Here is a 24,984-nt window from a genome sequence, read left to right as displayed (position 1 = left end):
TTTAAATTGGGTTTATTCGTCTTTGTATTGTTGAGTTGTAAGAGTTCATTATATATTCTGGATGCTAGACCCTTATCTCTCATGTGATTCGTAAATATTTTCTATTCTGTGGCTTTTCCTTCTACTCTCTCTCTCTCTTTAACGTTTCTTTTATTAGAAAGTGTTTATTTATCTGGAGAGAGAGAGAGGGCGCACGCACACGTGGAAGCTGGGGAGGGGCAGAGAGAGAGAGAGAGAGAGAGAAAGAGAGAGAGAATCCCAAGCAGGCTGTGCTCTGGCAGCACAGAGCCCAATGAGGGGCTCCAGCTCACAAACCATGAGATCATGACCTGAGCCAAGATCAAGAGTCAGGTGCCCAACTGACTGAGTCACCCAGCTGCTCCTTCCGTCTACTCTCTTAGAGGTATTGTTCGCAGCACAAATGTTTTTAATGTCGGTGTCAGCCAATTTCTCTCTTTTCCCCTTGGTCCGTTGTGCTTTTGGTGGTCTGTCTACCTACCTCCTTGACCACAGTAGACGTCTCTAAGCAGTTTTGGTTTTCTTTCTCCCTGAACTTGGATGCCACCTACCCTGGACTTTCTTCCCTTGACATTGTTTTATAGGTTAAGTGGTAAAAATCCCAAGCACTGGAGACAATCTGTGTGGGTTCAAATCCCCACTAGTGTGACCACTTATCGATGGTGGCCCTCAGTGACTTCAGTGTCACTTACTGAGTGGGAAGAATGCTGGGGGTAGGTGAGAGAAATCGAGAAGGGGATAGAGGAGGAAGGTAATGGATGGATCTCATTCCCTGAATCCTCTTGTAGTAGACTGGACTGAATGGAGTGGGGCCGAGAATTCTGGAAGCAGACTTTCCAGGAACGGTCTTGTGTGTAACTTCAGATCTTCTCAGCCACACCTCATTTCCAAGCTACAACCAGTGCTTTAAAACAACAGCAACAACAACAACAACAACTTTTTTAACGTTTATTTAGTTTTGAGAGACAGAGTGTGATCAGGGGAGGGACAGAGGGAGACACAGAATCCGAAGCAGGCTCCAGGCTCTGAGCTGTCAGCACAGAGCCTGACGCGAGGCTCGAACTCACGAACCGTGAGATCATGGCCTGAGGTGAAGTCAAACGCTCAACCGACTGAGCCACCCAGGCGCCCCCGGCTATAGCCCGTCCTAGGCAGGCTTTGTCAACTTCATGTAGGCACAACCTGATTGCCCCTTGCCCGCACCTTGTACCTTTCACTTTTTGCTCTGGGGTTCCTCTGACACCCCAGTGGGAGACATTGTGGGACCTTACTCAGCGCTAACACATGTGCATCCTAAAAGGGGGTGGCCTAGGGAACCATCAGTGACCAATAGGGATGGGAGCTGATGAACGAACAAACGTCTCTCGTTCTGTTTCCCCAAAGGGTACCAAAGACAGGGTGAAGGATACTGAGGGTATAGGACAACAGCTGTCCACTTTTTTTCTACAAAATCAGAACCTATAGAAGGATTCCAGGAAGCTACACTTGTAACAAGCCCTATGGGTGATTCCTACACATACAGAAAGTTTGCAAAACACCGAATTAGGCCATTTTCAGGAGGAATTTACTTTCTAAAGGGAGCGAAGGTTACAATTCTGGCTCACGTGAACCTTCCCTTGTGTCCCACAGAGAAGTAGTATGTGACTCGAGACTTCTTCCCATCTTTGTCTTGATGGATGGTTCTCTTCTGACTGCTTTCCGGGGATCAGGTTCACCCTGAGTGTGCACATGAACTTCCTTCTCAGTCTCTGAGTAAGACAACTTCTTTCTTCCTAAGGAAGGCTCCACCCCTTTCCACAGGGGGAGATTTTGCTTCTGTGTTCCTTCCTGCATCCTGTTGTCCAGAGTGGGTCCTGGGCTTCGGTGGGAAGGTCGCTGATGTTCACTTCCTGCCAGGCCGGCAAGCTCTGGGTGATGGCCCTGGCACCCAGAGCAGAGACGAGTGTGGTGGGTTGCCCGCTGGTTCCCTTGTTAGGTTTCTTCTTTTTTTTTTTTTCAACGTTTATTTATTTTTGGGACAGAGAGAGACAGAGCATGAACGGGGGAGGGGCAGAGAGAGAGGGAGACACAGAATCGGAAACAGGCTCCAGGCTCCGAGCCATCAGCCTGACGCGGGGCTCGAACTCACGGACCGCGAGATCGTGACCTGGCTGAAGTCGGACGCTCAACCGACTGCGCCACCCAGGCGCCCCGGGTTTCTTCTTAAGTAAGCACATCTTTCAACCCCCACTGTCAAAGTTTCTGGAGGCAGTAAGTATACATCTGTATCTAAAAAGACATCCCCCTGCCCATTTGCATGGCTCTCAACTTATCTTTCCAGATGAAATTCCTTCCTGCGTCGCCTGGGTCCATTATCGATCCACGTTTGCACAAGTGGGGGTAGGGCAGAGAGAGAGGGAGAGAAAGAATCCTAAGTGGGCTCTGTGCTGTCAGTGTGGAGCCCGATGTGGGGCTCAATCTCACAAACCCCGAGGTCCTCACTTGAGCCCAAATCCAGAGTTGGATGCTTAACCCACTGAGCCACCCAAGTGCCCCTAGCCATATCTACCTTTTTTTTTTTAAATGTTTATTTTTGAGAGAGAGACAGAGTGCAAGCAGGGGAGGGACAGAGGATCGGAAGCAGGATCTGCGCTGACAGCAGCAAGCCTGATGTGGGGCCTGAACTCACAAACTGTGAGATCATGACCTGAGCCAAAGTCAGATGCTCAACCAACTGAGCCACTCAGGTGCCCCCATACCTACTTTTTTTTTAGACTTTTTTTTAAATGTTTATTTACTTTTGAGAGAGAGAGAGAGAGAGAGAGCACAAGTGGGGGAGAGGCAGAGAGAGAGGGACACACAGAATCCAAAGCAGGTCCCTGGGCCGAAGTCTGCTGCTTAACCATCTGAGCCACCCAGGCACCCTGCCCCCATACCTACTTTTATTAGCTGCTTGGTTAATTGCCCAGGGAGTGGTACCAGCAGTCATTAAAGTCTTTCCATTTACAGTCTACCTCTGATAACGTTGACAGTGACGGGATTTGGGGATTCGAGGACCAATATAACGTAGTGGATCTGGTTTTGGCCTCGGGCAGAAGAATGGGCTCCACAATTTCTGTAAGAGGGACCATGCTTTTCCCCTGCTTGGTTCCCAGTTACTCCAGGATAAAGTCCAAACTTACTACATACAAGTCTTTCCTGATCTGACCCCTGCTTGTTTCCTGCATCATTTAGAACTTTTCCATTGCAGACGATGGAAACCAAATGCAAACTGGGTCAAGCGAAAAAGAGAAAGCGTTGGCCCATGTATCAGAAAAACCCCGAGCTGACTTCAGGCATCGCTGGATTCAGGAGCACACATGATATTTTCAGGAATGTCATATCTCTCCATCTCCGGGTTCGATCTTCTGCCTTGGGTTTGTTTTCAGGCAGAATCCACTATGTGGTGGCGAAGATGAACATCACAGCTGATGTGGCGAACAAAGGCAAAAGAAAAAGAAATCAAGCTTCCTTACAACTTATAGACAGGCAGAGTGACCTTCCTCAAGGAGTTCAGCTGCCTCAATGTCAATACATTGCTAGAGGCAAAAGGCAACCTTAGTTTGACATTAGCCTGACTTCCAGGATCTTGTAAAAACTCCCTTTGGAAACTTCCTTTCTCTCTCCCCCACGAAGATATATGTTAACAATCATCCCGTAAACATAGGGCCCTCTGATATACATCTCAGGGGTCTCACAACTAAGAGTTTACTGGGTTGTAGTAAATGACCTGTTCCTAACAACAGCTAGCCCCTCAAGATCCTGGGAACCTGGCTTCCAAATTCCTTAGAGGTTTACACTATCCCTAACCCCCTCCCAACTTGAAAGTATATAATCAGTCGCTGCTCACAATCTGGGTGCAGCCCTTTCTGCCCATGGGTCCTGTCCCCATGCTTTAATAAAACCGTCCTTTTTGTACCAGAGACATCTCAAGAATTCTCTCTTGACTGTTCACTCCCGGACCCCAACAATTCCCATCATTTCGGTGCCCAATGTGCAGCCTGAGTCTTCTCATCTGGACTCCGATCCTTAAAACCCAACTGGGGACGATTTCCTAGGGAAGTCGGCCGTGAAGACCACGTGTGTTAGAACGTTGCTCAGACCATGATGCATTTCTATCTTTACTGATTTCTGTCAATGTCCCCTACTAACTACTTAAATTACAAAACTGGGCAATTTTCCTTTGTAAAACTTTTCTAGTGTTCTCCATGGGTTAAAAACAGCAGGTTCGTCATGGCATGGCACAATACAGTATGTCGGTCCATTCACCAGCACCCATTTGCAGCCTAGGGTGCAACAGGGAAGTGGAGGGATGTTGGCAATCCCTCCTACTGGGCCTTTATGGCAGGCGGGATGGCGATCAGTAGTGATTTCGTTTGAGGGATGCCTTGGGTCACTTTGACACCAGGAACCTCTGACATATCCTGCACGTGGGATGCCACCCTGGAGTCAGGGGGAATTTTTTGGATAATGGACCTTCTCTAGCCTTCTTCTTTGGTTCTCAAGGACTCTCCCTTGGGATGCCTTTTAACCCACTGGGAATAATTCATATTGTAAAAGTTAAAAAGTCTGATCTTCTGTAACACTGCATGACCTTAGTATGATTTATCAGTCAGATCTCCTCTGCAGGAAATGGGGCAAATGGACTGAGATACTCTATGTCCAGGACTTCATGGCCCTAAATCATGACCCCAATCTAAGGTCCCCTTGCAAACTGTGTTTGGCCACAAACCTGGCCGATAAACTCCCTTCTTACGTACTGGATGATAATTAAATAGGCCTCCTCCTGATAGAATCCAGGTTGCTGGAGGAAACACAGGTTCTCATTTGGGGGCCAAAGGAAGGGGACGCTGACCTTCTTTCACTGTTCCTCCTCCTAATAGATGCAGGGGCTTCCTCATTCATTTCCCCGGTTAATGACTATGATCATTGGAGCCAACTGTGGTTAGTCTACCTCAGGCCAGGGACTTTAAGGAATATTCCCAAGCAGCTGCTAACACTCCCTTTGTTTGAGGGAAGTTCCCTGTGTCCTCTGGCCCAACGTGGATTGCCTAATTCCATTTGTTGAGGGAAAAGCAAGCAAACAAATATGGCATCTGCTCATCTGTCCGAGCTGACAAACTCTAGAACAAGGAATCCTCTTTCTCTGTCCTCTGGCACCACCTCGAATCTTCTGCCTCCTCCACCACCTCGAATCTTCTGCCTCCTCCTCCCCCTCCTCCTGTTTCTGCACCCCTTGGGTGATACCTGCGTAACTGGCTCCTATATCATCCTTGGTGCCTCTGGCACTCTCAACTCCTGCTCCTCCTCCCCTCACTGTCAAGGAGCAAAGACCCTTGGACTTGCACCACCCACTTCAGATTTCCCCACTGGTGTCCCAGGTAAAATCTGACAATGGGGAACAAATTCATTGACTTTTGAGTGGACCTAGGTGGAACATAATTCGGTACTTAAACTAATTTAAGTTTGTTGGGTTAATTAATATGGACATGTCTTTAGAGTTACCAGCATTACATATGAAATTTTTATTCTACCCTGGCTCACTGAAGGTCAAATAAGCCCATGTTCTCTCTGTTGCAGTTTGTCGGCAAAACGATGACTTAAGATGATGGTTGATTTTGTGTATATTAAAGTTTTCTTGGGTAATTGGTAAGACAGTTTGAAGCTTTGCTTGGATGATAAATCGGATTGAATTCATTGGACATCTAAGTCTTTTCCAAAGGAGATAATATACTAAAGCATTGATTACTGAACATAAGATTTCTCTGCTTTTGACTTCTTATTGCAAAACAACTAAGAATATCTGAATGTTGGAAAACATGCTTTGTGCTTAATTGATTCATAAATTTGCCATCCAAGGAATTCTGGTGTAACAGTTGACAGTTGGTTACTACTTAGTTTTCACTGGAGACTAAGGTTCCTAAGAGTTAAAATTCTGCTAAATGTAATTAAGACTGATGGAAACAAGGGAAGCAATTCTGTATGTAGGAAAGTAGAAAATGTGTAAGGAAGATGTAAGGAATGGGAATACATTTTTATCTGATTATTTTTTTTTAATTTAAATGTTAGTTAACATACAGTGCAATATTGGTTTCATAAGTAGAATTCAGTGACTCATTACTTACATACAACACCAAGTGCTCATCACAAGTGCCCTCCTTAGTACCCATCATCCATCTAGCCCGTCTCCCACCCACCTCCTCTCCATCAACCCTCAGTTTGTTCTCTCTTGTTAAGAGTCTCTTGCAATTTGTTTCCCTTCCTTCTTTCCCCCACCATATGTTCATCTCTTTTGTTTCTTAAATGCCACAGATGAGTAAAATCATATGATATTTATCTTTCTCTGGTTGGCTTATTCCATTTAGCATGATACATTCTAGCTCCCTCCATGTCATTGCATATGGCAAGATTTCATTCTTTTTCATGGCTGACTTACACACACACCACATCTTCTTTATGTGTTCATCAGCTGATGGACACATTTGGGCTCTCTCCATAGTTTGACTATTGTTGATAATATGCTCTAAACACTGGAGTGCATGTATCCCTTCAAATCTGTATTTTTGTATCCTTTGGGTAAATACCTAACATTGCAATTGCTAGATCATAGGGTAACTCTATTTTTAGTTTTTTTGAGGAAACTCCATACTGTTCTCCAGAGTGGCTGCACCAGTTTTCATTCCTACCAACAGTGCAAGAGGTTCCCCTTTTTCCTGTTGTTTCTTGTGTTAATTTTAGCCATTCTAACAGGTGTGAGGTGGTATCTCATCGTGGTTTTGATTTGTAGTTCCCTGATGAGGAGTGATGTTGAGCATCTTTTCATGTGTTTGTTAGCCATCTGGATGTCTTCTTTGGAAAAGTGTCTATTCATGTTTTCTGCCCATTTCTTAACTAGTTTGTTTTTTGGGTGTCAAGTTTGATAAGTTCTTATAGATTTTGGATACTAACCATTTATCAGATATGTCATTTACAAATATCTTCTCCCATTCCATAGGCTACCTTTTAGTTTAGTTGATCGTTTCCTTCTCTGTGCAGAAGTGGTTTTTTTTTTAAGTTTATTTATTTATTTTGAGAGAGAGAGACAGCAGGAAGGGGCAGAGAGAAAGGGAGAGAAAGACTCCCAAACAGGTTCTATGCTGTCAACACAGAGCCCGATGCAGGGCTCTATCCCACAAACTGTGAGATCATGACCTGAGCCAAGATGCAGAGTCAGATGCTTAACCGACTGAGCTACCCAGTCATTCCCAGGAGCTTTTTGTCTTGATGAAGCCTCAGTAGTTCATGTTTGCTTTTGTTTCCCTTGCATTCAGTGACATGTCTAGTAAGGAGTTGCTCCAGCCGAGGTCAAGGAAGTTGATGCCTGTGTTCTCCTCTAGGATTTTGATGGTTTCTTATCTCACGTTTAGGTCTTTCATTCATTTTGAATTTATTTTTGTGTATGGTGTAAGAAAGTGGTCCACTTTCATTCTTCTGCATGTTGATGTCTAGGTTTCCCAACTCCATTTGTTGAAGAGACTGTCTTTTTTCCATTGGATATTCTTTTCTGCTTTGTCAAAGATTAGTTGACCATATAGTTGTGGGTCTACTTCTAGGTTTTCTATTGGGAATACATTTTTGTTGAAGGAAAAAGAAAGTAATTTTGTCCTAAAATGAGACTGGTTATTTGGAGAGAAATGGCTTGGGGGAAAAATCTGAATGCAAAAGACAATTGTAGGAGTTTTGTGAATGGAAATCATTGGAAAGGAATTTTATGTATGGTCAGGATGAGCTAAGGTTGAAATAAATGGATTTTATTTATTTTATTTTATTTTTTATTTTATTTTATTGAGAGAGGGGGAGAGAGAATGAGTGGGCAGGAGCAGAGAGAGAGGGTGAGAGAATCTTAAGCAAGCTCCACTCCCATCATGGAGCCCGACTTGGGACTCCATCTCATGACTGTGAGATCATGACCTGAGCTGAAATCAAGAATGGAACGCTTAACCAACTGAGCCATCCAGGTGCTTCAAAATAAATGGATTTAAAAAATACACTGGTTTAGGTGCACCTGGGTAGCTCAGTCGGTTGAACATCTGACTCTTGATTTTGGCTCAGGTCATGATCCCAGGGTTGTGGGATCAAGCCCTGTGTTGGGCTCTGCACTGAGCATGGAGGCTGCCTAAGATGCTCTCTCTCTCCCTCTGCCTTTCTCCCCCGCTGGTGCTCCCTCTGTCTCCCCCCCTCTCTAAAGATAAAAATAAAAATAAATGCACTAGTATAAGATTAAATTTCTGCTTTCTGTCTATTAAAAAGACAATGTTGGGCGCCTGGGTGGCACAGTCGGTTAAGCGTCTGACTTCAGCCAGGTCACGATCTCGCGGTCCGTGAGTTCGAGCCCCGCGTCAGGCTCTGGGCTGATGGCTCAGAGCCTGGAGCCTGTTTCCGATTCTGTGTCTCCCTCTCTCTCTGCCCCTCCCCCGTTCATGCTCTGTCTCTCTCTGTCCCAAAAATAAATAAACGTTGGAAAAAAAAATTAAAAAAAAAAAAAGACAATGTTTTCTTGGATTGTTTGTCTGCCCTTGATAAGAAAATGTAAATAAAGTTATTTTCTCTTTGCCCAGGAAAACCAGTTTCTATGTTTGTGTCACAGAAATAACTAAGTTTCCTTGTTATTTACATCATAATGAACTCTCAGATCGTTAACAATGTCCATTTCCAAGGTTTTTTATTTTTATTTTTTGTCATTTATAGTTATTGTTCTGATGCTCTTGCAAAATAAGTTTCACTTTCAAGGAGATTCATAAGAAGGGCTTTTGACAAATACAGGTTTTTTATATCTTTAAGGTCATGAGACTAAAATAGGTAAGAATTTCCAGAACTAAAAAGCTGCATTCAAACTGAACAAGAATTAGTAACATGGGACTAAATAAATTGAGGAAGATGCTTATAATTTTGTGACTCTTGTTTGAAACATTGCTGGTTCTCTAATGTTTGCTCTTGCAGATTAAGGAAATTTTCTCTTATCTATGACTTACATAAATATGATAAAATATTCATTTATGAATGAATTGAAGCTCTTTAACTCTCCTCTCTACCTGAACCCTCTAGAATTCAGAAAAGTCTCAGTGAGTTTTCTTTCTTCCATGGCAATCGTGGTTATTGGCATAAGTTCAATAAGAATTTGTTCTCGTTAAGGACACCATTGGAAACATTGGTTATTTTACCAAGGCTTTGACTGGAATGTCATATTTGAGACACATGCATAGACCCAGATAGGACCAAACAGCTTTAAGGAATTAAGATTGACCTTATGGAACCAATAAAGCCCCCTGGAATGTTGGCCTGATACCTTGCTTACAAGAGTTTGTGGCACCCTTACCGGGTGAATAAAGATTGTCACTTCCTGGCAGGTGCAGGAATCTCAGGATATTTTGGGGACCTCAAGAAGAGGAATTCACCCAAATCTGCAAATATTTGTAGGCATGTCTCATGGCAAGTACTTGGCTTAGCTTCTGGCCTAGAGGGGCTACTAAGAGTTCTACTTATGAAAAGTTCTAGCAAAGCATATTTTAACGACATCTATATGACCAGTTACTATTCTTGTTGAACTGATGTAAATAATTAGGCCAGGTTTGTTAAATTTGGACTTGTTTTGCAAATGAATTAGTCTTGATTTGGCTGTCTCTGGAAATAAGGGTGATTATAAAAAGAAAAATCAATCTTTCTTTCTTCTTTCTTTCTTTCTTTCTTTCTTTCTTTCTTTCTTTCTTTCTTTTCTTTCTTTCTTTCAGAGGCTTCATGCCCAGTGCAGAGTCCAAGATGGGGCTTGAACTCACGAACCTGAGATCAAGATCTGAGCTGAAATAAAGAGTTGGATGCCTAACTGACTGAGCCATACAGGTGGCTGAGACAAAATTATGTTTCAATAACACACCTTTGCAAATGCTAAATTCTAGTTCTGATTGTCTTTGAATGTTTGTTGTTTGCCTAAACTAGACAACTTGAAGTCAACTTCAGAGAAATTGCCACAATGGCTCATGTATAAATAACCTTTGTGCTTGTTATTCTGTGGAATGACAGCACCCCATGGGCATATGATTATTTGAGCAGCTGGAAAATGGGATGAATTCCCCAACAACTGTATAACTCAACTATCACCTTGACCAATTCTATGTGTCTAGAATGACAAAATCACTCCTTAAAAGCCAGAGTATACCCCACACCATGGAGTTAACTATGACTTGTGGTGATAATGGACAGCCCCACTTACCCTATGATTGGATTAGATGATACACTTAGGAATGTCCTCATCTCCTGAGACAGATCATCTCCCAACTGCCAGTGATTCCAGTTGTAATTAAGATATTGTTAAGGCTAAACCTCAAAGGGAGAGGGCTTCTTCTTTTTTTTTTTCTTAAAGGCTTATTTATTTTTGAGAGAGAGAGAGAAAGAAAGAGAGAGGGAGGGTTGGGGGGGGCGGGTAGAAGATCTGAAGCAGCAAGCCTGATGCGGGGCTCAAAGTCACGAACCACAAGATCATGACCTGAGCCGAAGTCGGCTGCTCAACCGACTGAGTCACCCACGTGCCCCAAAGAGAGAGGGCTTCTTGATGGTTTTATCCCTTAGCCATATTTGTCCTAGGAGCCATTTCTATTGATGTAAAATTGCAAATAGAGGCTTTAGCCAAGCATATAGCAGCCATCTTTATCCAGACCCAACTCCTAGTCACCCACAAATTCAGAAGGTGGCCCTCCAAAACCACACGGCCCCTAATATCCTGACTGCAGCTCAAGGAGGCCCAGAATCAGATGGCTGGCTCCTAACAGGGCCCAGTGGCTGTGTGACTCTAACCTGTGGCCATGACTCCCTCCAGGCTGGGTAGGCCTCTCTACTCTGGGTTTTGCCTGGATGTATAGATGCATGATTAAAACCATTACCAACCCAGCCAACCTTCCAAATTTAAACATAATGGTGGGCACATTCTGTGTTTCATTGTATGACCACCTAACTTTCCACCTTTATTTCCTTTTGAGAACTGGAGGGTGTCATTTAGCACATGGAAGCTTTTAATAAGTACATGGTCAAAGCCCTAAATGACACTCAAAATAGCATTTACCTATTAAATGCTGAAGTAACACAAATGTGGAAAACAGTTTTACAAAATGGAACGGCATTAGATGTTTTAACTGCTGCGCAAGGCAGAACTTGTGCTCTCATAAAAACAGAATGCTGTGTATACATTCCAGATTACCACAAAAGTATTTCTGGGTTTCTAACTGACATGAATACTTCAATTGGCACTTTAAATGATCCCTCTCTTTCCTTTAATGATTGGTTAAATTCCTGGACCGGAGGAAGATTTTTGTTAACGATCAAAGGACTCTTATTTGGGCTTCTTTTTCTTTTTGTTATTCTAATCATGTTTTGTTGTTTACCCCCACATCTATCCACCTGATGCCAACACTCCTTCACTGCCATAACTCCAAGTCAACAGATGATCCTTTCCACTCAGGAAGATCCATATTTCCTGCCTTTTGTAACTCCTATATATAGAAGTCGCCAACTGACCAATGTTGACCCATAGGTAGGAACGTCTCTACACCCCTATTCAGCAGGAAGAAGTTACAGAAGATGAGACCTTCCATCCTCAGCAACTTAAAGATTTAAGTGTCAGAATTGTTCAGGGGGGAATGATGTGGAGAACAAAGGCAAAAGAAAAAGAAAAAGAAATTAAACTTCCTCACAACTTACAAGCCATTGCCAAGTACTTGAGATAGGCAGAGTGATCTTCCTCTGGGAGCTTAGCTGCCTCAATGTTCACCATTTGTTAGAGGCAAAAGGCAACCCTAGCTTGACATTAGCCCAACCTCCAGGATCCTGTAAAAAATCCCTTTGGAAACTTCCTTTATCTCTACCCACCCCACTCCCCAAGATATATGTTATCGATCATCCCCCAAACATATGGCCCACTGATACACCTGAAGGGTCTCATGACTAAGAGTTTACTAGACAGTAGTAAATGACCCCTCAAGGTCTTAGAAACCTTTCTTCCAAATTCTTTAGAGACTTATACTATCCCTAACCCTCTCCCAGTCACTCCTCACGATCCCAGTGCAGCTCTTTCTGCCCACAACTTCTGTGCTCCATGCTTTAATAAAACCACCCTTTTTGCACTAAAGATGTCTCAAGAATTCCTTCTTGACTGTTTGCTCCCAGCCCCCAACATTTCACATCAATAGCCACTTCAGGTTTATAATCTGGTAGTTTAGCAAGCTCAACAGAGAGTAAATTCGTCTTGTCCAGTAAATTCCAGAAAAGTGAAGAGGATGCCTCTTACTAGTGAGACGAGGCCATATGCCCATCCTTGAACCATCACTGTGACTCTTACATCCCATTTGAACCACATTTTTGAGAGTTATGTTTGGTAGTTTCCAAAGTATCTGTGGGATGATATTATCATGGAAGAAGGATATGGTATACACCACCACCTGTCTATCAAATAACTGTGTCCCTTTTTTCCCTTGCTAACAGAGTGCAAATTCTATTCAGCAGCAATGTGAAGGGAAGGACAGCCCTTTGCTCAGCCTCAGATGAACCGTAATTGGTCTAACCCAAACACCAGAATCCTATTTCTTTTGTAGTTTCTGGTTTATGGGTCTGCATGTGACGAGGCTCTAGCCAATGAGATTCTAAGGGACAGTCTGCTGGAAGGCTCTTGGGAGGGTTTTCCTCCCTAAGAAAATGGTATTGTCATGTGAGGGCGGGAAGTTCTAAAGCTATGGCAGCCATCTTGAAACAGATCCACAGAAAAACTAACCTGTCAATTTGTATTGAGAGACTGAATTATCCTCCCTTAGTGCTCCCTTTTGAGACTCCCTTTAAAAAAAAAACACACACACACATTGTACTAAAATGCACATAACATTAAATTCACCATTTAAACCATTGTATGATTTATTTATTTATTTTTTAATTAAAAAACTTTTTTTACATTTATTTATTTTTGAGAAACAGAGTGAGACAAAGCGTGAGTGGGGGAGGAGCAGAGAGAGAGAAGGAGACAGAATCTGAAGCAGGCTCCAGGCTCTGAGCAAGCGGTCAGCACAGGGCCCGATGCAGGGTTCAAACCCACAAACTGTGAGATCATGACCTGAGCCGAAGTCAGACGCTCAACCGACTGAGCCACCCAGGCGCCCCACCATTTAAACCATTTTAAAGCCCATAATTCAGTGGTATTTGGTACACTCACAGTGTATGAAACCATCCTTACAATCTAGTTCCAGAATATTTTCATCACCCCAAAAGGAAACCCTCGTACCTGTCGAGCATTCACTCCCAATTCTGGCAATTCAGAGTTTGCCTTTGGCCACCACTGCTCTATTTTCTGTCTCTCTGCGTTTGCCGATTCTCAGTATTTCATATAAATGGAATCGTATAATATGTGGCCTTTTCTGTCTGGCTTCTTTCATTTAGCATAATGTTTTCAAGATTCATCCATGTTGTAACATATCGATTCTTCATTCTTTTTGAAGGCTGAACAATTTTTCATTGTACGGATGGATATACCACATTTTATTTATCCGTTCATCAGAGACGGACTTTCAGGTTGTTTCCACCTTTTTGGCTATCATGAATAGGGCTTCTATGAACCATTCATATACACGCTTTTGTTTGAACGTGTTCACTTCTGAGGATATGCCTAGGAGTGGAATTTCCAGTGATATGGTACTACCATATTTAATTATTGAGGAATTGCCAAACTGGTTTCTACAGTGGCTGCACCATTTTATATTCCCACCAGCACCATAGGAGGGTCCCAAGTTCTCCATATCCGCACCAACACTGGACTATTTTCTATTTTTATGATTACAGCCATCTTAGTGGGTGTGAAGAAGTATCTCATTATGGTTTTGATTTGTATTTACCTAAGGACATTGAGCATCATTTCATATGTTGTTTGGCCATTTGTATATCTTCTTTGGAGAAATGTCTATTCGAGTCCTTTGCCCATTTTTTAATTGGGTATTTTCTTTTTGCCGTTGAGTTATAAGAATTCTTTAAACATTATGAATACTAGATTCATCAGATACACGATTTGTAAATATTTTCTGCTATTCTATTGTCTGTTCGCCTTCTTGAAAATGTTTTTTTTTTATTTTTTAAAAAATTTGATGAAGTTTAATGTCTTTTGTTTTGTTGCTTGTGCCTTTGGTATCATACGTAAGAAACCATTGCCAAGTGCAAGGGCATGATGATTACCCTGTATGTTTTATTCCAAGAGTTTGATAGCTTTAGCTTTCATATTTAGGTCACTGATCCGTTTTGAGTTAATTTTTTGCATGTAATGTGAGGAAAGGTCCAAATTCATTATTTTGCATGTGGAAATCCAGTAGTCTCAGCACCATTTGTTGAAGAGACAATTCTCTCCCCACCGACTCTCCTTGGCACCCTTGTCGAAAATCCATTGACCTATAGTTATACAGGTTTCTTTCTGGACTCTCAATTTTATTTCATTGCTCTGTCTGTCTTTCCATATGCCAATACTATACTGCTTTGATTACTGTCATTTTTGTGAAGTTTTGAAATTGGAAAGTATGAATTCTATAACTCTGTTCTTGTTTTTCGATATTGTATGGGCTCTTGGGGGGCCCCTTGAGATCCCACCTGAACTTTAGGATGGGTGTATGTATCTCTGCTTAAACCCCTGATGTTGAGGGTGACCCACTCCCCCCCTTCTCTTCTGCAGGTCACAGACAGTAGGTATAACAGGTGTTCTAGGAGTGGTATGCTTGTCGCAGGCCTCATCTAGAGTCAGAAGCAAACAGGAAAAGCAATAGGTCCAAGGAATTGTCCTGAAAGCAACCATTTAGTGTGGAGAAATCTTGCTTAGCCAGCTGCTGTGGAATTCAGTTGATCTTATTAGAGACACAGTACTTTTTGCATCCAGTGTTTTTTTACTCAACATTATGTGTGTAAAATTCTTCCATGTTATTGTGTAGAGCAGTATTTTGTTCTTGTTCGTTGCTTTGTAGTTTTAGAAGTAGAGCAGCAATTATTTATCCATCCCACTGTTGATGGCAATTAGCATGGTTTCTATTTTAGAACTATTCAAATAAAACTGCTGTTTGCACTCACATGCACATCTCTTGGTGGACATATGCACTTATTTATTTTTATTAAAAATTTTTTTTAATGTTTTTATTTATTTTCGAGACAGAGAGAGACATAGTATGAGCGGAGGAGGGGCAGAGAGAGAGGGAGACGCAGAATCCGAAGCAGGCTCCAGGCTCTGAGCCATCAACACAGAGCCTGACGCGGGGCTCGAACTCACATAGTGTGAGATCATGACCTGAGCCCAAACCAAGAATTGGTTGCTTAACGGACTGAGCCACCCAGGCACCCCTCCTTGTGCTTTTTTTTTTTCATTTCTCTGATGCAAAACCCATTTAAAAATATTTATTAGCCCACTTGAATATCTTTTTTTTTTTTCCAGTGCAAAAGGTGTTTTTATTAAAGCACAGGGACAGGACCTGTGAGCAGAAAAAACTGCCTGAATATCTTTTTTTTAAATTAACTTGTTCAAGTGTTTTGCCCATTTTTAGTGGGTTGTTGGTCTTCTCAGTGAGTATTCACATGCAGCAAAGTATCTTCATGGTCATTGTCACTTCATAGAGTCCATCCACCTATCTCTTCATTAGACTTCTGTGCTGCCAATTTTCCATTCATGTTTCTCTCAAGTCCTTGAAATCCATTATTAAATCTTCACAAATCAGTGTAGATCTGCACCTCTGGAGAGCTCCATTTTTGGAAGAAAATGAGCCACCAAATGCACACTTCTCAAGGTTCTGTCTCCTGGGAGTTTTTCCTTCACCACTGTCTCTCAGGGTCAACCCTGAGCGGGGCTATAGTGCTGCAGGGTGCATATTCAGACAGTGCCAACATTATATTTTATTCTTAAAAATTTTTATTTATTTATTTATTTATTTATTTATTTATCTATCTATGTATCTATCTATCTATTTAGTGTGTGTGTGTGTGTGTGTGTGTGGGGAGAGAGAGAGAGAGAGAGAGAGAGAGAATGCAAACACAAGCAGGGGAGGGGCAGAGAGAGGGAGAGAGTGAATCCCAAGCAAACTCTGCACTGTCAGCACAGAGCCTAACATGAGGCTTGATCTTGGGAACTGTGAGATCATGACCCGAGCCAAAATAGAGTCAGACACTTAACTAACGGAGCCACCCAGGTGGCCTGCCAACATTTTATGCCAAATAACTTGTAAACCAGGCCCAAAGATTTTCCTTCTCAGTTTGCTGCTCACAGGAATATCCTATGAGGCTGTAGGGACAATTTGAGAGAGAAGACCCAATATATGAGAGTAGGTGCTATGGGAATCTGGGAAGGCAGGCACATCCAGCTGCCAGACTTGGACCAGAAAAAATAGCCAGTACAGATATCTATGGAAGGTTACTGCCTCTGCATCTGGTGCTGGGCTGGGTGTTCCTGTTGGTCAAGAGGCCAGGGGTTGGAAAGAAGAGCTGGGCAAGCTGATCTCCACCAGCATCTTTAACTGAAACCCAGTGCCTGCTTTATCACTTCTGCCTTCCCTGATTCTCGAAATTGTCTCTTTAGGCCAACTCTAACCAGGACCACATAGGAAAGGGGATTTGGGGACATGTAGTTCTATTTTAGCCAAACACACAGCACAAAGTTACTTACACCCATCCAATGAGTTCGTAATTTCAGAAATTATATATTTGTCTATTTGACTTTTTTTTGGTAATAGATTCTGACTCTCTGGAAATTCGATTACATCTTTTCATCCATTTTCTCTTATTTTCCTGTACTTTCTTAAACATATTCATGGTAAAGTCCATGTCTGCTTACTGGGATATTTGAATTATCCGTGAGTCTACTTCTCATTTCTTTTTGAATATTGGTCATATTTTCCTGCCTCCTTGCATGTCTAGTGAATGTTAACTATGTTTTGGACATTTGATATAAATGAACAATTATCTTTTTTTAAAAATAGGCTTTACTTTTTGGAGCAATTTTAGGCTCACAGAGAAACTGAGAGGAAGTTACAGTGATTTCCCACATAATTATTGCCCCATTCCTCCGTTTCCCCATTATCAATATCACCCATCAGCGTGGCACATTTGTTACAACTGATTACCTACATTGACACATCATTATCACCCAAAGTCCATAATTTATATTAGAGTTCACTCTCGGTGTTGTACATGTTATGGGTTTAGGCAAATGTATTTTAACATATATCCACCATTAAGGTATCATACTTAGTAAATACATTGGTCTAAAAATCCTCTGTCCTTGACCTATTCACTCCTCTCTCCCCTTTAACCCCTGGCAACCACTGATATTTTTATGATCTCCAAAGTTTTGACTTTTCCAGACTGTCATATGGTTGGAATCATACAGTATGTAACTTTTTTAGATTGGCTTCTTTCACTTAGCAATATGCATTTAAGTTTCCTCTATGTCTTTTCAAGGCTTGATGGCTCATTTCTTTTTAGGGATGAATAATATTGCATTTTCTGGATGCACCACCGTTTATTTATCTGTTCACCGACTGAAGGATATCTTGCTTGCTTCCAAGTTTTGGCAATTACGAATAAAGGTCCTATAAACATCGTTATGAAGGGTTTTTTTGTTTGTTTGAACATGCTTTCAATTTCTTTGGATAAATACCAAGCACATAATTCCTGGATCATATGGTAGAAGTATGTTTAGATTTGCAAGAAACTGCCAAGCTATCTTCCAAACTAGTTGTACCATTTTGCATTCCCACCAGCAATGAATGAGAGTTCCTGTTACTCCACATCCTTGTCAGCATTTGGTGTTGTCATTTTCCTGGATTTTTGCCATTTTAACAGGTGTGTGGTGGTATCTTGTTGTTTTAATTTGCATTGCCCTGATAACACATGATGTGAAGCATCTTTTCATGTGTTTATTTGACAACTGTATATCTTCTTTGGTATCTATTAAAGTCTTTGACCCTACTATAGATTGGATGTTTGTATCCCCTCAAAATTCGTATGTTGAAATCCTAATCCCCAATGTGATGGCATTAGGAGGTGGGAACTTTGGGATGTGATTAAGTCATAAGAACAGAGCCCTCATGAATGGAATTAGTGTCTTCATAAAAAGGACTCCAGATACTCCCCTCGCCCCTTCCACCACATGAGGTTACATTGAGAAGATGGCTATTGATGAACTAAGAATCAAGCCTTTACCAGAGGGGCTTGCCTGACTATGCTTACACCCTGATCTTAGCCTTCTAGCCTCCAGAACTGTTAAGAAATAAATTTCTGTTGTTTATAAGTTACCCAGTCTGTTATAGCAGCCCAAATGGACTAAGATAGGCTCTTATTTTAATCAGGTTGTTTGTTTTCTTATTGTTGAGTTTTAAGAGTTCTTTGTATATGTTAGGTAACAATCCTTTGTTAAATATGTATTTTGCAAATACTTTTATTCTCAGTCTGTGGCTTGTCTTTTCATTCTCTTGACAGTTCTTTCACAGAGAAGAAATTTTTAATTAAAAAAATTTTTATTTTCTCTTTTTTAAGTAATCTCTACACCCAATGAAAAAATTTAATGTTAATGATGTCCAGCTTTTTAATTCTTTCTTTCATGGATTGTGCCTTTGGTGTTAAATCTAAAAAGTCATTGCCAAAATGAAGGTCATCTAAATTTTCTCCTGTGTTATCTTTAAAGAGTTTTATAGTTTTGCATTTTACATTTAGGTCTGTGATCAATTTTGAGTTAATGTTTGTGAAGAGTGTAAAGTCTATGTCTGGATTTATTTTTTTGTATGTGAATTTCCAGTTGTTCCAGCACTGTTTATTGATAAGACTATCTTCTATCCATTGTGTTGCCTTTGCCTCTTTGTCAAAGATGAATTGACTACATTTATGTGGGTCTATCTCTGGGCTCTCTATTTTGTTCTATTGATCTAGTTGTCTAATCTTTCACCAGTACTACACTGTCTTGACTAGTGTAGCTGTCTAGTGAGTCTTGAAGTTGGATAGTGTCAATCCTCCAACTTTGTTTTCTTTCAATATTGTGTTGGCTATCATGGGTATATTGCTTCCCCATATAAATTTTAGAATCAGTTTAAAATTGCATATGCAATTTAAAAAATATGCATAAAATAACTTGCTGGGGTTTTGATTGGGATTGTGTTGAATCTATAGATCAAATTGGGAAAAATTTAACATCTTGATAATATTGATTCTTCATATCCATGAACATGGACTATCTCTCCATTTATTTAGTTCTTTGATGTCTTTCATCAGCTTTGTAGTTCTCCTCCTATAGATTTTTTTTCAATTATTTTATTGTGGTAAAACACAGATAACATAAAATTTATCATCTTAACTATTTTTATCATCTTAACCATTTTTTAAATGCTTATTTATTTTTGGAAGAGAGAAAGAGGAGAGGGAGACAGAGAAAACACAAATGGGGGTGGGGTAGAGAGAGAGGTGGACAGAGGATCCAAAGCTGGTTCCACACTGACAGCAGAGAGCCTGATGCAGGGTTCAACTCAGGAAATGTGAGATCATGAGCTGAACTGAAGTTAGACACTCAACTGGCTGAATCACCCAGACACCCATTATCTTAACTATTTTTAAGTATACAGTTCAGTGGTATTGAATCCATTAAATTCATAATGTTGTGCAATCATCAACACCATTCATCTCTATAACCCTTTCACCTTGTAAAACTGAAACCCCATACCTATTAAACAGTTACTCCCTATTTTCCCACCCCCCTGGTCCCTGTCAACCACCATTCTACTTTCTGTCTCTATGAATTTAACTACCCTAAGTACCTAATATAAGTGGAATCATACAGTACTTGTATTTTTGTGATTGGCTTATTTTGTAGCATCTATCAGGATTTCCTTCCCTTTAAACACTGAGTAGACGTTAATTAGACCTAGTGTGGTGATCATTTCTAATGCATACAAATATCAAATCATGTTGTACATGTGAAACTAATATGTTATATGTTAATTATACCTCAATTAAAAACATTTTTAAATCTTTTATTTATTTTTGACAGAGAGAGAGAGAGAAAGAGAAAGTACAAGTGGGGAGGGACAGAGAGGGAAATAGAAGATCTGAAATGGGCTCTGTGCTGACAGCAACAAGCCCAATGTGGGGCTTGAACTCACAAACTGTGAGATCATGACCTGAGCCAAAGTTGGACGCTCAACTGACTGAGCCACCCAGGCACCCTTAAAAAACATATTTAATAGAGTTGCTATTTTTTTTAATTTTTTTAATGTTTATTTATTTTTGAGATAGAGCAAGAGAACACAAGCTGGGGGAGGGGCAGAAGAGAGAGAGAGAGAGAGAGAGAGAGAGAGAGAGAGAGAATCCTAAGCAGGCTCTGTGCTGTTAGCAGAGAGCTCAGTCTGGGGCTTGAACTCATGTGAGATCATGACCTGAGCTGAAGTCAGACACTTAACCCACTGAGCCACCCAGGTGATCCACCCCCTGTTTTTATTTATTTTTGAAGGAGAGAGAGAGACAGAGCATGAGTAGGGAAGGAACAGAGAGACAGAAGGTGACACAGAATCTGAAGCAGGCTCCAGGCTCTAAGCTGTCAGCACAGAGCCCAATACGGGGCTCGAACCCACAAACTGTGAGATCATGACCTGAGCTGAAGTCGGATGCTTAACTGACTGCGCCAGCCAGGTGCCCCCCCAAAAAAAACATTTTTAAAAAAGACCAAATAATATATCCCACTGTATGCATATACCACATTTTGCTTATTCATTCATCTGTCAGTGGACACTTGGGTTGCTTCCACATTTTAGACATTGCAAATGATATGGCTATGAACATGGGTGTGCAAATATCTCATCAAGACCCTGCTTTCGATTCTTTTGGGTCTATACCCAGAAATGGAATTGCTGGATCATATAATAATTCTGTATTTAATTTTTTGAGGAAATGTCATACTATTTTCCACCACTGCTGCACCATTTTTATTCCCACCAACAGTTCCAATTTCTCCACATCCATGCCAACACTTGGATATGTGATAGAGTACCTTAATTTGATGTGATAGAGTACATTGATTTTTGAATATTGAACCAGTCTTGCATATCTGGGATAAATCCTATTCAGTGGTGCTTTATAATTCTTTTTGTAAATTGTTCAATTTGATTTGCTATATTTTGTTGAGAATTTTTGCATCTATAGTCCCAAGAGATATTGGTCTGTAGTTTTCTTTTCCTGCAACATCTTTGGTTTTGGTATTAAAAAAATGCTGACTTCATAGAATGAGTTAGGAAATATTCCCTCTGCTTCTATCCTCTGAAAGAGATTGTAGAGAATTGGTATCATTTCTTCCTTTAGTTTGTTAGAAGTCACCAGTGAACCCATCTCAGCCTGCTACTTTCTGTTTTGGAAAGTTATTAGTTACTGATTCAATATCTTAGTAGATAAGTCCTATTCAGATGATGTATTTCTTCTTGCGTGAGTTTTAGTGCATTGTGTCTTTCAAGGAATTGGTCCATTTCCTATAGGTTTTCAAATTTGTGGCCATAGAGGTGATTATAGTTTTCCTTTATTCTTTTAATGTGCATGAGATCTGTAGTGATGTCTGCTCTTTCACATCTGATATTATAATTTCTGTCGTCTCTTTTTTTTTTTTCTTAATCTGGCTGGAGGCTTATCAATTTCATTGATCTTTTTAAAGAATAAGTTTTTGGGGGGCGCCTGGGTGGCGCAGTCGGTTAAGCGTCCGACTTCAGCCAGGTCACGATCTCACGGTCCGGGAGTTCGAGCCCCGCGTCAGGCCCTGGGCTGATGGCTCAGAGCCTGGAGCCTGTTTCCGATTCTGTGTCTCCCTCTCTCTCTGCCCCTCCCCCATTCATGCTCTGTCTCTCTGTGTCCCAAAAATAAATAAATGTTGAAAAAAAATTAAAAAAAGAATAAGTTTTTGGTTTCATTGGTTGATTCCTAATTTCTGTTTCCTAATTTCAATTTGATTGATTTCTAATTTCAATTTCATTGATTTCTGCTCTAATTCTTATTGTTTATTTTCTTCTGCTTACTTTGGATTTAATTTGCCCTTCTTTACTAATTTCCTAAAACGGAAACTTAGAATACTGATTTTAGACCTTTCTTCTTTTCTAATATATGTATTCAACGTTCTAAATTTCCATCCAAGTACTATTTTTGCTGCATTCCACAAATTTTGATAAGTTGTGTTTTCATTTTCAGTTAGTTTAAAATATTTTTTAAAATTTCTGAGATATTTTCCTTGACCAATATGTTATTTAGAGTGTGTTAATTTCCATGTATTTTGCAATTGATTTTTTGTTATTAATTTCTAGTTTAATTTAATTGTGGTCTGAGAGTAGACATATGATTTCTATTCTTTAAAAAAAATTTTAATGTTTATTTATTTTCGAGATAGAGAGAGAGATAGAGCATGAGAAGGGGAGGGGCAGAGAGAGAGAGAGAGAGGGAGATGCAGAATCCAAAGCAGGCTCCAGGCTCTGAGCTGTCAGCACAGAATCTGACTTGGGCTTGAACCCACAGACCATGAGATCATGGTGTGAGCTGAAGTTGGACGCTCAACGGACTGAAAACCCAGGTGCCCAATTCTTTTTTTTTTTTAAGTTTATTTATTTATTTTGAGAGAGAATGAGAGTGAGAGAGAGAGAAAGTTGGGGAGGGGCAGAGATAGAGGGAGAGAGAATCCCAAACAGGGTACATGCTGTCAGTGTATAGCCCTATGTGGGCTTGGAATCATGACCATGAGGTCATGACCTGAGCCTAAATCAAGAGTCGGTTGCTCAACTGACTGAGCCACCCAGGTGCCCCTGATTTCTGTTCTTTTAAATTTGTTAGGTGCATTTGATGCCTCAGAATATGGTCTATTCTGCTGAAAATTCCATGTGAGCTTGATAAGAATGTGTATTCTGCTTTTAGATGAAGTAGTCTATAGATGTCAATTATATCCAGTTGATTGATGGTGTTGTTTAGTTAATCTATGTCCTTACTGATCTTCTGCCTTCTGGATCTGTCCATTTTTTGAGAAAAATGTGTTGAAGTCTCCAGCTAAAACAGTGGATTTATCCATTTCTCTTTGCAGTTCAATTAGTTTTTGCCTTGTATATTTCGAAGCTCTGTTATTAGGTGCATACACATTAAGGACTGTTATGTCCTCTTGGAGAACTGACTCCTTTATCATTATGTAATGTCCCTCTTTATTTCTGATAAGTTTTCTTGTTTTGAAGTCTGCTCTGTCTAAAATTAATATAGCTACTACTACTTTCTTTTGATGATATATAGTATATACCATGGTATACCTTTCCTTTCCCCACCCATTCACTTCTTTTTTAAGTTTATTTATTTATTTTGAGTGAGAGAGTGAGCACAAGCAAGGGAGGGGCAGAGAGGGAGAGAGATAGAGCAGGGGCTTGAATCCATTGTGTGTGTGTGTGTGTGTGTGTGTGTGTGTGTGTGTGTGTATTAATAGACTGTTACTATTATCATTTTGGACAAACTTATTAAGACTAAGAAAACTAGGCAGAATGCCTGGCAGTCCTGCAGATCTGTCTCTTGCTTTAACAGTGTTTTGATGGAACAGACCAAGGGATGTCCCTTCTACCAGCCTCCAACCACCCTCCAATCTTTTTTCCAGTCACAGCCTTCAGAGCCATCTTCTTGGCCACCTTCTGCCTCCGGGACCAGCCAACACACTATTTTGGGCTTAGCTCCTTATTACCGATCAACCGTGAGCTCCCAGATTCATCAGAATTATTCCCCTGAGGTGGAAGCCACCTCAACTGCCTGGTCAACATGCACCTGAAGGCCTCCTGCACCTACCTCTCTCTGGGCTTCTATGTTGACCTTAACAGTGTGGCTCTGCAAGGAGTTGGTCACTTCTTCCACAAGTTGGCTGAGGAGAAGCATGAGGGTGCTGAGCCTCTCTTGAAGATGCAAGGTGGCCATGCCCTCTTTTGAAACATGCAGAAACTGTCCCAAGATAAACCCTGGATGCCATGGAAGCTGCCATGGTTCTTAGAAGAACCTGAATCAGGCCCTTTTATATCTACATGCCCTGGGTTCTTCCTGTGCAGACTCCCATCTCTGTGACTTCCTGGAGAAACACTTCCTAGATGGGGATGTGAAACTCATCAAGATGGTGACCATCTGACTCACATCTGCAGGCTGGCTGGTCCCCAGGCTGGGTTGGACCAGTATCTCTTCAAAAGGCTCACCCTAAAACATGACTAGGAGCCTCTGAAGCCCAGCATCCTTTGAGGGCCCCCTCTGGCATCCCCCTGGTGACAAGGCTTGTACCTGAGCCTCTCCCTGCAACCACTAGGCAGCTTTTTCACCACCCTGGCACCCTCTCCCAAGCCATGGACCACATGGAAACAATAAATCTTTTTGAAGAAAAGAAAGAAAGAAGAAAGAAAGAAAGAAAGAAAGAAAGAAAGAAAGAAAGAAAGAAAGAAATTTTTTTATTTTACTTCCACTTATTCTTTCTTTGATATGCTTCCTTGGTGTAGATTCAAATGTTTGACCTATATTAGTTTCCTTCTTTCTGAAGAACTATTTTTTAACATTTCTTAAAAGAAATGGTAGGTTTGCTGGCAAAAAATTCTCTCAATTTTTGTTTGAGGAAGTTTTTATTTCTCCTTCACGTTTGAAGGATAATTTCACCGATTACAGAATTCTAGGTTGGTTATTTTTCTTCTGTCCATGCTTTATTTTTTTTAATTTTCATTTTTATTTTTAAAAATGAAATTTATTGTCAGATTGGTTTCCATACAACACCCAGTACTCATCCCAACAGGTGCCCTCCTCAATGCCCATCACCCACCCTCCCCTCCCTCCCACTCCCCATCATCCCTCAGGTTATTCTCAGTTTTTAAGAATCTCTTATGGTTTGAGTCTCTCCCTCTCTAACTTTTTTTT

General features: G+C 41.0%; 1 pseudogene; it reads left to right on the top strand.

Moving 5' to 3' along the window:
- Positions 1 to 21,506: 21,506 nt before the first annotated feature.
- LOC124506108 (ferritin light chain-like) lies at positions 21,507 to 24,297 on the top strand (annotated as a pseudogene).
- The last annotated feature ends 687 nt before the right edge of the window (positions 24,298 to 24,984 follow it).

Source organism: Lynx rufus, unplaced genomic scaffold (assembly GCF_022079265.1).
Source record: "Lynx rufus isolate CCGP_SWC_20201006 ecotype Redwood Valley unplaced genomic scaffold, mLynRuf1.p SCAF_9, whole genome shotgun sequence".
Classification (NCBI taxonomy): domain Eukaryota; kingdom Metazoa; phylum Chordata; class Mammalia; order Carnivora; family Felidae; genus Lynx; species Lynx rufus.
Note: the sequence above shows the minus strand (reverse complement) of the source record. Positions and strands in the feature narration are given on the sequence as shown.